This window comes from Meles meles, chromosome 4 (genome assembly GCF_922984935.1).
Source record: "Meles meles chromosome 4, mMelMel3.1 paternal haplotype, whole genome shotgun sequence".
Lineage (NCBI taxonomy): Eukaryota > Metazoa > Chordata > Mammalia > Carnivora > Mustelidae > Meles > Meles meles.
The window spans coordinates 123630715-123645283 of record NC_060069.1 but is presented as its reverse complement, the minus strand read 5'-3'; the positions used below and the strand labels follow the sequence as shown (position 1 = coordinate 123645283).

At 38.6% G+C, this 14569-nt stretch overlaps 1 protein-coding gene across 1 annotated transcript in view; it reads left to right on the top strand.

The window, feature by feature from the left end:
- The first annotated feature begins 211 nt into the window (after window positions 1-211).
- Window positions 212-14569, top strand: part of HTR1F (5-hydroxytryptamine receptor 1F) — a 152004-nt gene continuing 137646 nt past the window's right edge. The window contains exon 1 of the mRNA XM_046003217.1: window positions 212-300. The gene's annotated coding sequence lies outside the window, so the exon portion shown is untranslated. The remainder of the gene's footprint in view (window positions 301-14569) is intronic.

Here is a 14569-nt window from a genome sequence, read left to right as displayed (position 1 = left end):
CGGCTGAGAGAAGAGGGAGGAAGGGGGAAAAGTGAGAGACGCGAAATGAAAAAGGGGTGTTGAAGGAAGAGATGAAGGCAAGAAGGAAGGAGTGTTAGGGGTGGTGGCGAGCGTCTGGCGACGGCCCGCCCGCGCCCGAGTCCCGCAGCGCGCAGCCAGCCCGCGGCGCAGAGAGCAGCCCGGACGCGCCACTCTCAGCCCGGCGGCGGCCGTCGCCCCGCACGGTAGCAGTCCCCTTCGCTCCCCCGGACCCGGAGCGCCGCCTTCCTGGCTCCGGACTGCTGCGGGGCAGCGCTCCCGGTGAGTGTGCGGGTCGCGCCGGAGCCTGGCGCGCGAGTGGGGAAGCGGCGGGCGGGAGCTCCGGGCAGTGTCCGTCCTCGGCTGGAGGGCCAGGAAGCCCTGCGGGGCTGGAGCCTGATTCCTTTCCGACAGTTCTTTGGGGTGAACGAGCAGCGCTGGAATTCAAGAATTGCCCTTCTCCACTCAGCCCGCAACCTCCGCTCCCTGGGGGCGAAGTTGCGGGGAGCAGGAGTGGTCCTGGGCGGAGCAGGTGCTCGGGGCTGGGAGGGAGGGGCCCGACCTAGGCCCAAGGGCGAGGGGTGGCGGTCGGAGTCTGCGACACCCCACTTGGCGTGCAGGCTTCGGCGCTCCTACCTTGAGGAGCCGGTAGGGTGGAGAGAGACGGGGAACCGGCCAGAATTCAGCCCTGGAAGGACAGTAGAGTCTTCGATCCTTCCTCCGCTGGGATGATTCTGGGGAAAATGGTTGTAGAAATGTGGGGAGCCGGGAGGAGGCGTAGATGAGGGGGAAAAGGTTGCAGTTTTCTAACTTGTTTTCCCGCGGGTGCGAACCAGAGAGGTGAACGGCAAGAGAGAGCTTCCACCTCGCGGCCGCAAGGTGTCTGGGCGGAGGCAGGTCTTGTCCGATGAAGGAAGGCGCCTGTTCAGGGGGCGGTTGAGCAAAAGAGAAAGGGGGTCTGGTAGGGGTTGATAGGGTTCAGGTCCCCGAAGGGGCTTGGAAAGCCTCATCTGTGCGCCGGGAAAGTTAGGAAATGAAACGCAGGAGATGAGGGGACAATCTATATGGAGACGAGCATTTGGCGTGCCTCAAATGCTGAATGGGCTTTTGGGTTATTTCCACTTGGACGAAAGAGGCGCCCCGATAGCGCACTGGATGAGAGCTGAGAATGCACTTCCATGCACTTTGGAAGAAACCTTGAGAAGACTTCGTTTTCTGCATGTAAAGTATTTCCCTGACACTTTGACGATTGTAATATAGTTAAGCTGATTAGTTCAGTGAACATTTAAGACCACAGAAGGAGTAAGAGTCATCAGCCACTCATATCATTTTTTTCTGGAATATCTATGTAATCACTGCCGTTTGACTAAATTTTAGTGGGCGTGCTACACCAAACCCCAGGAAAATGAACCAAGTTCAAGATGGGTTTCAACTCTCGTTCCATTTATATACAAATCTTTGAAATTTGATTTGGTGATCAAAAATCTAAATCAAATGCCCCTTTTGTCCACGTATTTGCTGACGAAGGAGAACTGGACTCTCAGCTGGTTTTCACTGGGGAGTTGGACTGTCAGTCAAGAGCCAGAGCAAACCTGAGGAAGCCTCTCCATCCTTCTGGGCTTACAATAGCTGTTCCTCCTTCTCTTTGCCTTCCTCCCTCTCCAGACTAACTCCTAGGCAGGTTTGAGCATCATGACGGTGTGTCTCCTACAAGGCAAGTGAAGTTCGTGCTCCTCTCCACCCCATTCAAATCTGTGTGTCAGTTGGTCTTGGTAATGAAAGTAGTTATTCACTCTTCCCAATCAGAAGTACTTTTCGATAATTTAGGTAGATTGTTCATTAAACTCAGATGTTTCTAGAACAAATGTTCTGCTTGCCTGGTATCAGTTTAGGAGTTCCCAGATGTGAAAAGCAACTTATGTTGTCGATATTTTAATATATTTTCCCATACCTCCTTTGGTCAGTATGAATCTTTTGTCAAGCCTGGTCCTCTGAGGCTTATTACAGAGCTAAGTTATATCAAGGGTGTGTTCCCTTTCAAAAATATATAAAGAGCTCTGCTGGAAGGAAGATTTACAGAATAATTCAAGTTTTGAGACTTTATCTCATTAGGCAAGTTTTATAGATGTCTGGGATTGAGCAACAGCACATTTGTAAAAGCAGCCTTTTCAGTTTTAAATAAATAAATGTATTATTTAACTCATTTTATTGTTCTCATAAAGACTCATAAAGCTGCTAATAAAAATAATATACCACAACTTTCTTAGCAAATTTTGGGGGGTGTTTAGTCTAGAACTGGGTACATATCTCTTTTAAAAGACTTGCAAAATTACAACATAATTCTTAACTGGAAATGAGAGGAGTGATAGTTTGAATTTTCTTATCTACTAAGTATGGTGTCTTTTTATTTATTACTGAAATCACTCCAAAGATTTTTAAAGGGCACTTTCTAGTATATTAGTAGTAAATGGCTGGTGTAAAACAACATGGCTATGGTAATATTTGAAAGGTCATGGCAGGATTCTCTCTCTCTTTTTTTTTTTTCAATATGAATTTAAGAAGTGGGAAGGATACTGTTTGAGGCAGAGTAAGCAAGATGTAGTTTGTTGCTTCTTGATTGCTATTAACTGAAAGCACTAATAATCCTTAAGTGGTGGAGTCCTGAGACCCACAGGGAAATATATGTAGTGATATGATATAGAAACATAGTCCCCTACCCCCCAGTGAGAAACCTTGCTTTTCCATTCCTTCAGCCTTAAATTAGACAGACAAGAAATACTCACTTCTTCTCTAAAAGTGATGAACTCTTGAAGTGCAATAGGGAAACTCAGAATTGGCATCTGTAACAGAAGTCATTACTTCCACTTGAGTAGTGCCTGGGTGGTGCAGTCCATTAACAGCCCGGGTCTTGGTTTCAGCCTGGGTTTGATCTCAGGGGTAAAATCAAGCCCTGTGTTGGGCTCCATGCACAGTAGGGAGTCTGCTTGAGATTCTCTTCTCCTCTCCCTTTGTCCCTCCCTCCCACCCTTGCTTTCTCTCTCACACACACATAAATAAATAAATCTTTAAAAAGGAGGAAAAAAAGAGAGAAATTATTACTTCCTCTTGAAAAGGTGCAAAGAGAAATGTTGGAGCCTAGGACCAAACATAAATAAGCAAAAATTATATCAATGAGTGCACATAAGTATTAATGCGAGGGAACTGTATTGACCTGATAATTTCTCCAACTTCTTGATGGTGTTTCCTTCTCTCAGAAGTAATAGGTGGCCTTTTAACCCATGGTACGGAGTTTCTGTTTTCTTCTATGTACTATAGGAGGCCATTAAACCATTTCTATTGGGAAACAGTTTTACCAGGATCCTCTTGCTATTGTATTGAAATAAATTTTTAAAGATAAGAGGAAAAGAAAGGAGGCTATTAGGAAGCTACTAGTTGCCTAGCCTCATGTTTGACTAGAGTGATAGCAGTGGAAATGCCAAACCCTGGATATAGTTAGAGGTAAAGGTGACGAGGCTTCATGACATATGAGACGTGGTTGCTGACGGAAGGAAAGAGATCAAGGTTCAAGCCTGTACATATGATCAGAGCAGCTGAAAGAGTGCAGCTGTTACCAACTGACATGGGAAGAATAGGGAAAAACAGTTAAGTTTTGAGCAGCTGATTCCATCTTCAGAGGCAAGCATCACAAGAGTAGTTGGGATAGAGCTCAGGGGAAAAGTCAGAGCTGTAGATAAAAATGTGTAAGTCACTACTATGTAAATGATATTTAGAACAATGGGGCTTTATGAAATGACTTAAGGAGAAAATGTATTTAAAGCATCATACTGAGAAAAAAGCTCTAGAACAATCCAAATCATGGACACTGGAAAGAGTAAGAGCCAGAAAAGGAAACTGAGAAGGAGCAGGCAGTGAAATAGGGGGAAATGCAGAAGGACATAAAATCATGGAAGCCAGAGGACAAAGTATTTTTAAGAAGGAAGAAGGGAGAATCAGCCATGACCAATGCTGCAGAAGAGTTAAGTTATATGAAGACACAGAATTACCTTGAGATTTTATTTGGCCTTGATAAGAGCTATTTCATTTGAAATGGTGGTGATAAAAGATTGACCGATAAAGATTGAACAAAGACTGTTGACCTTGTGATTCCAGTCCAAGGAATTTATCTTACAGATATATTTGCACTTAGGAAAGATCATTAATGTTCCAAGTTACTCCCTGCAGCTTTTTATACAGGTAAACAATTGAATGCAATAAATACCTGTGAATAGAAAACAAGCCAAATAAACTATGTACATTCATTCAATGGTTTACTATCCAGCTGTTAAAATTATTAAGGCAGCTTTCTATGTACTAACGTGAAAAGATTTTCAAAGTATATTAGAAAAAGTTGCGATGCGGTGTGCATGGTAAGTTATCATTTATTAAAGAACAAAGAAAAATGAACCCATGTATGAAGTCATATATTAAAAAAAATAGATAATAGTGGTTGTCTACAGGGAGGAAACTGAAGTAGGGTACAATAATAGGAGGGAGAAAAAGTCTTCTATATACTTTAATATCTTTGAGTTATGTGCACATAGTTATTCAAAATACTAAACAAAATTTTATACATGAAAAAAATGTAATGTAAAATAATAATGAGGATAAAGGAGAGAATGGGAGGTGAGGAAGTAAAAGCTCTGTAGAAAATGGCTCTTTCAGGAAGAGGATTAAAAGTAGCCAGATAAGGCCATGGAGATTTGTTTTTAAAATAGGGACTTTAATGGAATTATACCAATGAGAATGAACCTGCAGAAGGAAGAGCTGATTTTATTTATTTAAAGATTCTATTTACTTATTTGACAGAGAGAGAGAGACAGCAAGAGAGGGAATACAAGCAGGGGGAGTGGGAGAGAGCGAAGCAGACTCCCCACTGAGCAGGGAGTCCCTTGTGGGGCTCGATCCCAGGATCCTGGGATCATGACCTGAGGCAAAGGCAGCTGCTTAACAACTGAGCCACTCAGGCACCCCAGAAGAGCTGATTTTAAAAAAGATAGAGAGAACTGAGCGCCTGGGTGGCTCAGTCATTAAGTGTCTGAACCCAGGGTCCTGGTCCCTGGTCCCTGGTCCTGGGAGCGAGTCCCACTTTGGGCTCCCTGCTCAATGGGGAGTCTCCTTCTCCCTCTCCCACTCCCCCTGCTTGTGTTCTCTCTCTTGCTGTTTCTCTGTTTGTCTAATAAATAAACAAAAATCTTTGAAAAAAAGGAGAGAGAGAGAAAACTACGGGAGCAAAGTCATTTAATAGTTGGTAGGGGATAGCATTCCAGAACCTAGTGAGGGAGAGAACTAGCAACACTAGGAATGGGGACAGTGCCTTCTCTTACAAAGCCCCAGACCTGTATCAGTCCTTTGGTCAGCCTCCTACGTTCCTAGAGCTAAGTGCTGCCTTGGACATTTGTATAAGCTCTTCTAATTGATACTACTGTAAAGTCTTAGTTCTAATATCATTTGGACACTTAACCTCTCATCAAAGCTTTTCTTACCATTGGTTGGCATATTTTTTTTTTTTTTTTTTACCAGTGGTTGACGTTCTCGCTACTTCTCCAAAATAGCCTGAGCATAGCTTGCCACCCTTTCATAACTCTGTCTCTCTCCCTGCCCCCTGTGCTCTCAGGATGATTCTTCTTTACTAGGAATTTAGACACCCCCAGGAATGAAGCTCCCTCCCCTCTTATGACTCTTATGTATTAAACTGCTCAGCTACTCTCCTCTGATCCAATCCTACAGTCAAGCTGACCTCCACCGCTGCTCTGGATCCTACAATTGCCCCATTGCAATCTGAACCTTGCTTCATTATTCATTCTTTTTATCACCTTCAACTTTAACTTCTTTAATGACTCCATCGAATAAATTTATTAAGATCATATCACTCTCATCCTTAAAACAAGCAAACAGAAAAGACTGTCATGATCCTGAACAAACATGTCTTTAGTACTATTCACTCCTTTTCTTAGCCAGCTTCTAGAATAAAACCAATTTGTATTTCTCTCCATCATCTCTTCTCCTCCCATTACTCCTTTCCCACCATAGCCTGACTTCCACCCCTACAATCCCCTGAAACCCCTGTGGCCACTGTCATCATGCCTTTATTTTTTTTTTAATATTTTATTTATTTGACAGAGAGACATCACAGCTAGGCAGAGAGGCAGGCAGAGAGAAAGGAGGAAGCAGGCTCCCCGCGGAGCAGAGAGCCCGATGTGGGGCTCGATCCCAGGACCCTGAGATCATGACCTGAGCCGAAGGCAGAGGCTTTAACCCACTGAGCCACCCAGGCGCCCCTCATCTTGCCTTTAAACCAGAGGCTACTGATCACTGAAACCTTAGCTTGCTAAAGTATGTGGGAGTAATTGACAAAGTTAATGATTAACCATCCATGCCTTCTCTTCCATTACTCAAAGATAACTTTCTTGCTCTTGAAGAAAGTTAGTGACAGCACTCTCTTGGTCCAGTTTCTTTGTCTTTGAATTTTACTTCTCCATTCATTTGGTGATCCTCTTCCACCGTCTCTCCTCGGCTCTCTTCTGCATTCACTGCCATTTTTCTTATTCTCCTTTGGTCAAAGATCCCTTTGAGAATCTAAAAACAAAAAGAAACAAACAACTATGGCATTTCTTCCCAGAAAACTAATGCACTTAGGTAGAAATATTTGCAGATAATTTTTGTCAATTAAGAGACTCACTGAAGTGCATCCATAAGTATCAGGAATCCTTCCTACACATTCTTATAAAATAATACTATTACCTACTGTATTTTCAGTTACCTCCAAATGAGATAATGGTCCTAGTTATTTCAAAAGTGAGGGTGAATCTCAGTTCTAACATTGCTTATTAATGGTTCTCTTTTACTGTATCCAAGTCCCAACACATACGACCTTCATAAATTTCCCATACCTTCACACTACATTATTTCTTCTTTACATAATTTCTCTTTAATTTGAATCACATCTTAAAATAAAAATAAATTATTATTTTATCACTGTAGTTAGTGTAAAGTCAATATTACTTCACAAATAATAGGCAATGATTAAGAAATGTAATACAACAACAAAAAAGGTAGCGATCTTATTAAATTTTAATCAGGTGTTTATTGTCAGCTAAAAGCCTTGAGCCTGAGGCCAACTTCCCCTCTGCTTATAAGGGAGATAGCAAAAGTTAAAAAGAAATCTTCAGCAAACTGCAACTCTCTCAATAGCTTCATCCAAGGGGAAAGAACATTAAAAAGGGAATTCCTCACTTTGTGATACAGTGTTTTTTAATGCCATTACTAGTGCAAGTGAAGTCATGTTGTATAGCCCCAGTGGGACTTGGACTTGGGAGAATTCCCTCTCTTGGATATATCCAGCCCAAACCTACTCACTAAGCTATACACCTGGAGAACACCATATGAACAGAGAGATGATTTCTAGGTCCAGTCACAATTAAACACATCTTTTTTTCTCCCCTAAATGTAGAAGTCTTTTATATTCCATATCCTATTGAAGAAACTCCCAGATTCCTTTTGTAAAATTTTTCTGCATGCCAGCCAAACTCAATCACTCTGATGGGTCCCTTGAATCTACTTTCCTGATCATCCCCAAACTTACTTTAACTCAATATGCCTGGTCTGGACCTTTTTAAATACTTTTAACCTCATCTCCCTGGACCAAGCCTTGCCCCCATGAGTTGTTTTTCCCATACTGTCAACAAATTAATTTTAAAGACTAGTTCTGTCCTATGCTTAAAACACTTTGATGGCTTCCAATTTCCTTCTGGCAACAAACCAAGCTATTTGGCTACCCCTTCTAGCCCTGGTTCATCTGGATTTCTCCTCCAGCTTCCTTCCCACCGCTCCACCTTGCCCACCCGCTAGCTATGCTTCAGTGGTAAGGAAATTCTTACATCACATTCAGCTCACACATGAAGCTTTTCTCTCTGTTCTTCACTTAGCCCTGGATGTCCTCCCATCTGCCTGGGAGATTCTTAGTCATTTGCCAAAATTCAGATTTATTTGCTTTCCTTTCTAGACCCTTCCTTTAGCCAGAAAACAACTCACTCCCAATCCCTGGTTTTGAACCTCTTGCAAGCTTATGTGCTGAGCTCACCAGGCTATTTGTAATTTATTTATTTATATGTCTTCCCTCCAATTAGACCAGTGAGTCCTTGGATGCTAGAATTGAGGCTTTTTCATCTATATTTCCCCTAACTGAATGAACCATAGTGTTTGACACCAAAAGGGCATCAAAGGAGACTTCTCTGACTCCCCTGTTGCTTGTGGTGAAAGCTCTTGTAAAGAAAACATGGCCCTGAATACCTCACAAATACCCTTGGGTAGAACTGGTTTTTGAAAAATCATCTCAAAAACGTCTTTCTCTGTTCAATGGTGTCTCTCTCTATGGCATTTCACTCTTTTGAACTACTTCACAAAATTAAATAGCTAAATATTCAGAGAACCTTCCTAACGTAATCTTCTATACCCACAATCTCCAAGACAGATGGCTGTTTTCTTATATAATGAAACCTCAAGGAAAGAATATTATATAACTTCCCTCAATAACCCACTTTAGTGTTCAACTACCCTTACTTTTTTATACAATATAAATTGACATTGCTGTAGTTTCTCTATTTTTTTATGAAGTGGACAATATATGGTTACATTATATCAGTTTTTCATCTATTTCAAAACAATGTCAGCTAACATTGAATGAAACTATCTCAATTAAACCAGGAATTATTGATACTCACTCATCTTTTGCAAATTTCTGCCTCTTAGCTATTCAAGAGGACTTTATTTCCAGTTCATCTTGCATCTTTCCTCTCTTTTTTTATTTCTTCATCTTACAATTAGTATATATCAGAGTATTCACACATGGTGAGAACTGATGGAATAAAATCGCCTTTGAGATGGAGGTTTTATCAAAGTAGAAACCAGTATATACACTAAAGCACTCAAGGTTATGTGCAAATACCTAGCCATCAAAAGTCCTAATTTTAGAATTATGTTTTTTTAATCTTGCAACACTTCACATTTTGAGGCATTTGTCATATCATAAGAAGTTTATAAAGTATGATTTTGTTTTCCAGTTGCCAGAGCAAGCAAGTTTCCTGCCTACTGCCTCAATAACTGGAACAGTATCAGGAAAAGACTGATTTGGCTCATGCTTACAAGCACGGGTGGTTTAGTGAGGTGCTATCTGTAATAATGAGTAGGTTAGCTTTATATTTTCATAGCTTCTTATTAAATAATGTTTGAAATAATGAGTTCCCAATTTGGAAAGTGGTCATTTCAACATTCTGTCTGCCTATTACCCAGTGCCGCCTCTGCAACACAGCGCTAATAATTCGAGGCATCTTTTAGCTGTTCTTCGGCATCTTGGCAGCTGTGCTGGACAAGGCAAGGGCCCTTCAATCTTTATAATTCTAGTTGAAGTAAAAGCAATGGATCTCTCTCTCTTCTTACTTGCATAACTAAAGTCTAGACTGTGCAATTTTGACCCTTCCTGTTTTGAGAAAAATAGCTTGAATTTTAAATGCTCGAAGAACCATTTTCTCTCAAATCCATCTGTGGATGTTTCTTTCCCCTCTTTCCTGATTAAGTTCAATTAACCACCATTATTAGTCCTGAGACATACCAGAAGAGAGAAACTCACATTCTTCCCTTCCTACGCATAATCCTGGAAAGGGCTTTCAAATGAGTAGGTTAAAGTTGTGGCAAACTTCAGTTTTGTCCTAAAGAAGGTTACCAAGATTTAGCAAAAATCTCTGCAAGCTTCCTTTCTATGCATGTCCTCTCTATATACTCCGTCACGTAAAACATTTGCAAACTTTCATTAAATATCATTCCTACCTCAGGACCTAAGTGGAGAAAAATCTGTCAGATGTTGCACTTTCTAAAAAGTTTAGAAGTACTTCCACCATTTTAAGATTGTAGACAGACAGTAATTCTGCATTGGCTGAAGAAGGTTACATTAAAACCAGTATCACATGTTGGAACATTAGATTTTTTGGAAAATCATCTCATTGAATGTGAGATACAAATATGTAGAATTCACAGTGAAAAAGTAAGGAAGCATTTTGTGATGAATAAATGTATGATTAACTATAGCATACAAAAAGTGGTATTGGACTCACAAAAAGAAAATGGAAAGTAAAAAAAATGCACCTGCCCCAGACACAAATTAACTGAGTAAAAGAAAAATTGACAAAATTAAAACTGTACATAATTACATGAGTACAATCAGAATGGCTTGAGAATGAACTGTTTGATAGCTTTTAATGTTGCTTTCCAATGTATTATTATATTTTATCGTCATATCTGGACAAGAATGATTATCCCCATTTTACGGAAGAAGGATGTGATGCCCAGAGACTTTAATGGTTTATCCTAAACGGTGAGACTGTCATGGGGGTGGGGCAGGGAACCCGGGACACAAATCCACATTTCACCTTGGTCCATTCATCTCCCAGCTATAGAGTATGTTGCCTTTTAACCCTGAAATATTTGAGAAAAAACTACATCCTCCTCTGGATTCCTTTTAAGGTGTATTTTATCATTCATTGTTAGGTTTAAAATAAAAATGAATTGCAAAATTTACACTTAAAACTGGAAAGTATTTTCTCTCATATTACTTTACAGCTGCTTCCGTATACAAAAATGTGATTTTATTCTAATAACATTTTCCTCATTATTGAAAACATGAATGTATAAAACTATTTAAAGAAAAAAAAAGTCTCCATAATTCTATCACCACGTTCTCACAAGAATTAGGTATTAGATCTTAGTTTTTAAAAAACTTTTGCCGAACTGATACCCAAAATTATATATCTTAACTCTTGTTGATACTGGTGTATTTTTCCTTTGATGACTTGTAAAGTTGAATATAATTTTTTTTACTTTTATGGTCATTTGAATTTCTTCTTTCTGAATTATCTATCTGTGCTTTTTTTGCTTTTAATATGGACATATTTGTGTTTTTCCAAAGCCTTGTTCATTACATGCTGCAAATTTCCCCTTTGTTGATTGATACCTTTGACCTTGTCCCATGGTAATTATTGATGACACTTAAGGTGAAATTTTATGTGGTTTGACATTTCAATTTTTCACTTTAGTTTTAGTCTCATGAAACCAAAAGTTTCCATCCCAACTTTCCATCTACAACTTTCCATCCCAAGATCAGTGAGATATATGTTGATATTTTCCAATACTTATTATCTTATTTTCTGTTTAGCTCTTTGATCAAACTTCAATTCATTTTTATATATCATGTATGACCTTTTTTTCTGAAGAGGTACCCTATTGTCTTAACACCATGTTTTGAAAAGTCATTCTATCTTCACTGGTATGAAATACTAAATCTCTCATCTTCTAGATGTTTCTGTTTGCAGTGATCAGTTCTATTTCATTGCTGTCTCTCGATTGTTGTAGTACCTGAACTACTTTTAGTTATTGTGAATTGTGTATTATTTAAGCAACTGTTTTGGCAAGGGTTTTCTCTCATTCTTCTCCAAAATTGTGTGTATTTTTCCTGTTTGTTCCCCCTTCATGAGTGTGAGCAATTTCCAAAGATATCAAAAGTTAAGATTTTTATTGAAATAAGCATCTTGAGTACATTTAATGTGAAAGGAATGACTGAATTTCCCATGGAGAAATATGATATCTCTCAATTTATTTAGGACTTGTTTCATATTGTGAATAAAGTTTCATAATTGACTTCTCATGGGTTCTTTACATCTCTTCTTTGGGTTTTTCCTGGGTATTTTATGTTATGGAATATTAGCATGACTTATGATTATTTCTTACCACGTCTTCTTATGGTTATGGCTAATTCATGGAAAAGTCACTTATTTTTATTAATTTATCTTTATTCTATTTAATTTATTTAATAATTTGATTTGCTAAATTCTTGTTAATATAAATAGTTTTTTATTACCTTGGTTATTTAAAATAGACTAGAATATATTCTGAACCCCAAAATTTTTCTGTTTCATATTTTAAGCCAAAACAATAGAATATAATTATGTTTATAAGGAATTATTCAATGTCATTTAATATCATTCTCAGTAGGACAAACCAAATAGTGTACCACTGAACTCTAATGTTCTTCCTTAAAAGTTATTTTGAAGGAGTCATTATGAGTGATGAAGTTTTAGGTTTTTGTGTTTAAGTATTTTCAGTTGATGCTAATTTTTATTATCATATTGTATCTAAAAAATACGGCGAGCATGATTTCTATTTGAGATGCTTATGTAAAGTTTTCTTTTTGGTTCATATGTGTTTAATTTGTGTAAAATTTCATTGCAGACTTGAAAGAGTGAATTATGTGCTGTGTATGGCACTAAAATTTAGCATTATATTCATCACTTCTATATTCTTTTTATTTTATATGATTAATCTGCTTACTTACTTATAAAGGTCCATTAAAGTTTCCCTCTGTAATCGTATTTGTCTATTTCCCAGTGGATATGCAACTTACTGTTTGTTTTTTTTTAAATATTGTGGTGCTTGATTATTGGGCACTTAAAGATATGTGATTGTCTAGTTTTCCTATTTGAAATTTACTTTCTCTTTTTTTTTCATTGAGTTCATCTCGTTTAATAGTAGCCTTATTATCCTTCTTTTCTTTAGGTTTGCCTCAAGTCTGTTGGCCTGAATCATATTTGGATTTTTCTTACAAGCAAAATATTAGTAGCTTTTATTTTTACCTAAGCTGGGTACTCGATCTGGTTATTATTCCCTTTTAATATATCAGCTCACCTTACATTTTTATTTAGCTACTTTAAACATCATTCCATTATACCTGGACCAGAAATTTTTCAGTGTTTTTTTCTTTTTTCTTTTGTCACTATCTTTTGATATTGATGGATAATTTCTTGATTTGTTTATTCTTTTTGTTGGTATAGCCAAGTGGAGTTGACATGTATTCTGTTAGAAATTGATGCAGGGGTCATTGTTTAAATTTTTTATCATTTCCAAGATTGTGTAGCTTGATAGGAAGTGAGGGGAACAAATGTTTCCATTATTTTCAGGACATTCAATAGAGTTCTGTTGTGAAAAGAAGCACTCCAGACAAGAGCTCAAACTACTTGATTTAGTACCTGCGGCACAACTACATGAAAGTTGCAATTTTAAAAAGGGTCAAGATAGGGCTATGAATAAGTAAGGGGGAAAAAGGAAATTGATGGGTTTTATTTTATGATAGTGGGAAGTCTTTGAAGCATAAAGGACATGACAATAATGGTTCAAATGTCAACACATGAACACTCACCTCTGAAAGATATAATTGTAAAAGAGATTAATGTTAAAATTATTTTTTAAATGCTTTTCATGATTTTGAATGAAAATATTTTGACTAGTGGTGTTCCAGTAAATATCTATCAACCAACAGGGGGAGGAAGAGCAAGAGCCCAGATTTGTAGAGTTTGCCGATCCTCACAGTGCAAACAATATAAATGCACCTGAAATAATCAGTTCCAAACTACCAGCGTGAAGTCACTGAACAGTGGGAAGAAATGTGCTCAATGACTTTTAGCCAGTGGTAGGCAACTCCAGCATACTTTAGTATACCTTTGGTATAATCTTAGTCACATTTTTAAAAAATGATTACCAGGCTATATAAGATCTAACTGGTAAAAATAAAGGATTTTTTTTAACCTGGTAGTATATACTTTCATATTTAAAGTAATGAACAAGGCAGTGTGGTACAGTTCAAAGTGACTGAGGCCATTAGGATCAGAAGCTGATGGGCTTCAATCCCAGCACCATCGCTTAGTGGGTGATTTTAGCAAAACTGCCTATTTAGCTAAGTCTTGATATATTCTTCTGTAAAATTCTGAATAATGAAAGCTATTTCACAGGCATCTGTGACTAAAAGATACCACAAATAAAAATGTAGCTGATATATAAGTAGATAATAAATAATTATTTTTTCTCCATCTTCTGTACTATCCATTTCCTTCTTCCTGTCCTTACTTATTAGAAAGCAGAAAAATGAGGTCAGAATGGATGCAATGTAGTTAGTAAGGAAATGGTCAAGCCTCCAGTGTTGGCACACTTATGTAGCAACCTGAAAAAATAGCTTTTAGGGACAGCTGGGTGGTGCAGTCAGTTAAGTGCCTGACTCTTGGTTTCTGCTCAGGTCAGGATCTCAGGATTGTGAGATTGAGCCCCATGTCCGGCTCTGAGCTCAGTAGGGAGTCAATCTGAGACTCTCTCCCTGTCCTTCTGCTCCTTCCCCTACCCGACCTCAACAAATTCTCTCTTTTTCTTTCAAATAAATAAATAAATCTTTTTAAAAATGGCTTTTATATAGGGAGAAATCCTGAGAAATGCAGACACTACAGGAAGACTTCAAGAAGAATTACCTACATTTGTTTTCTATTCCATCTTTGAGTGTCAAAATAAAATAAGCATAAAACTTTGAAGAAGCTGGGGGCAACGGCACTTGGATAATCTTTGACTGGATGTCATTGCTCATCATTTGCAGCCTCTATGGTAAAGGAAGAGGGAGACAAAGAAGGTGAAGAGTATCAAGTGGATC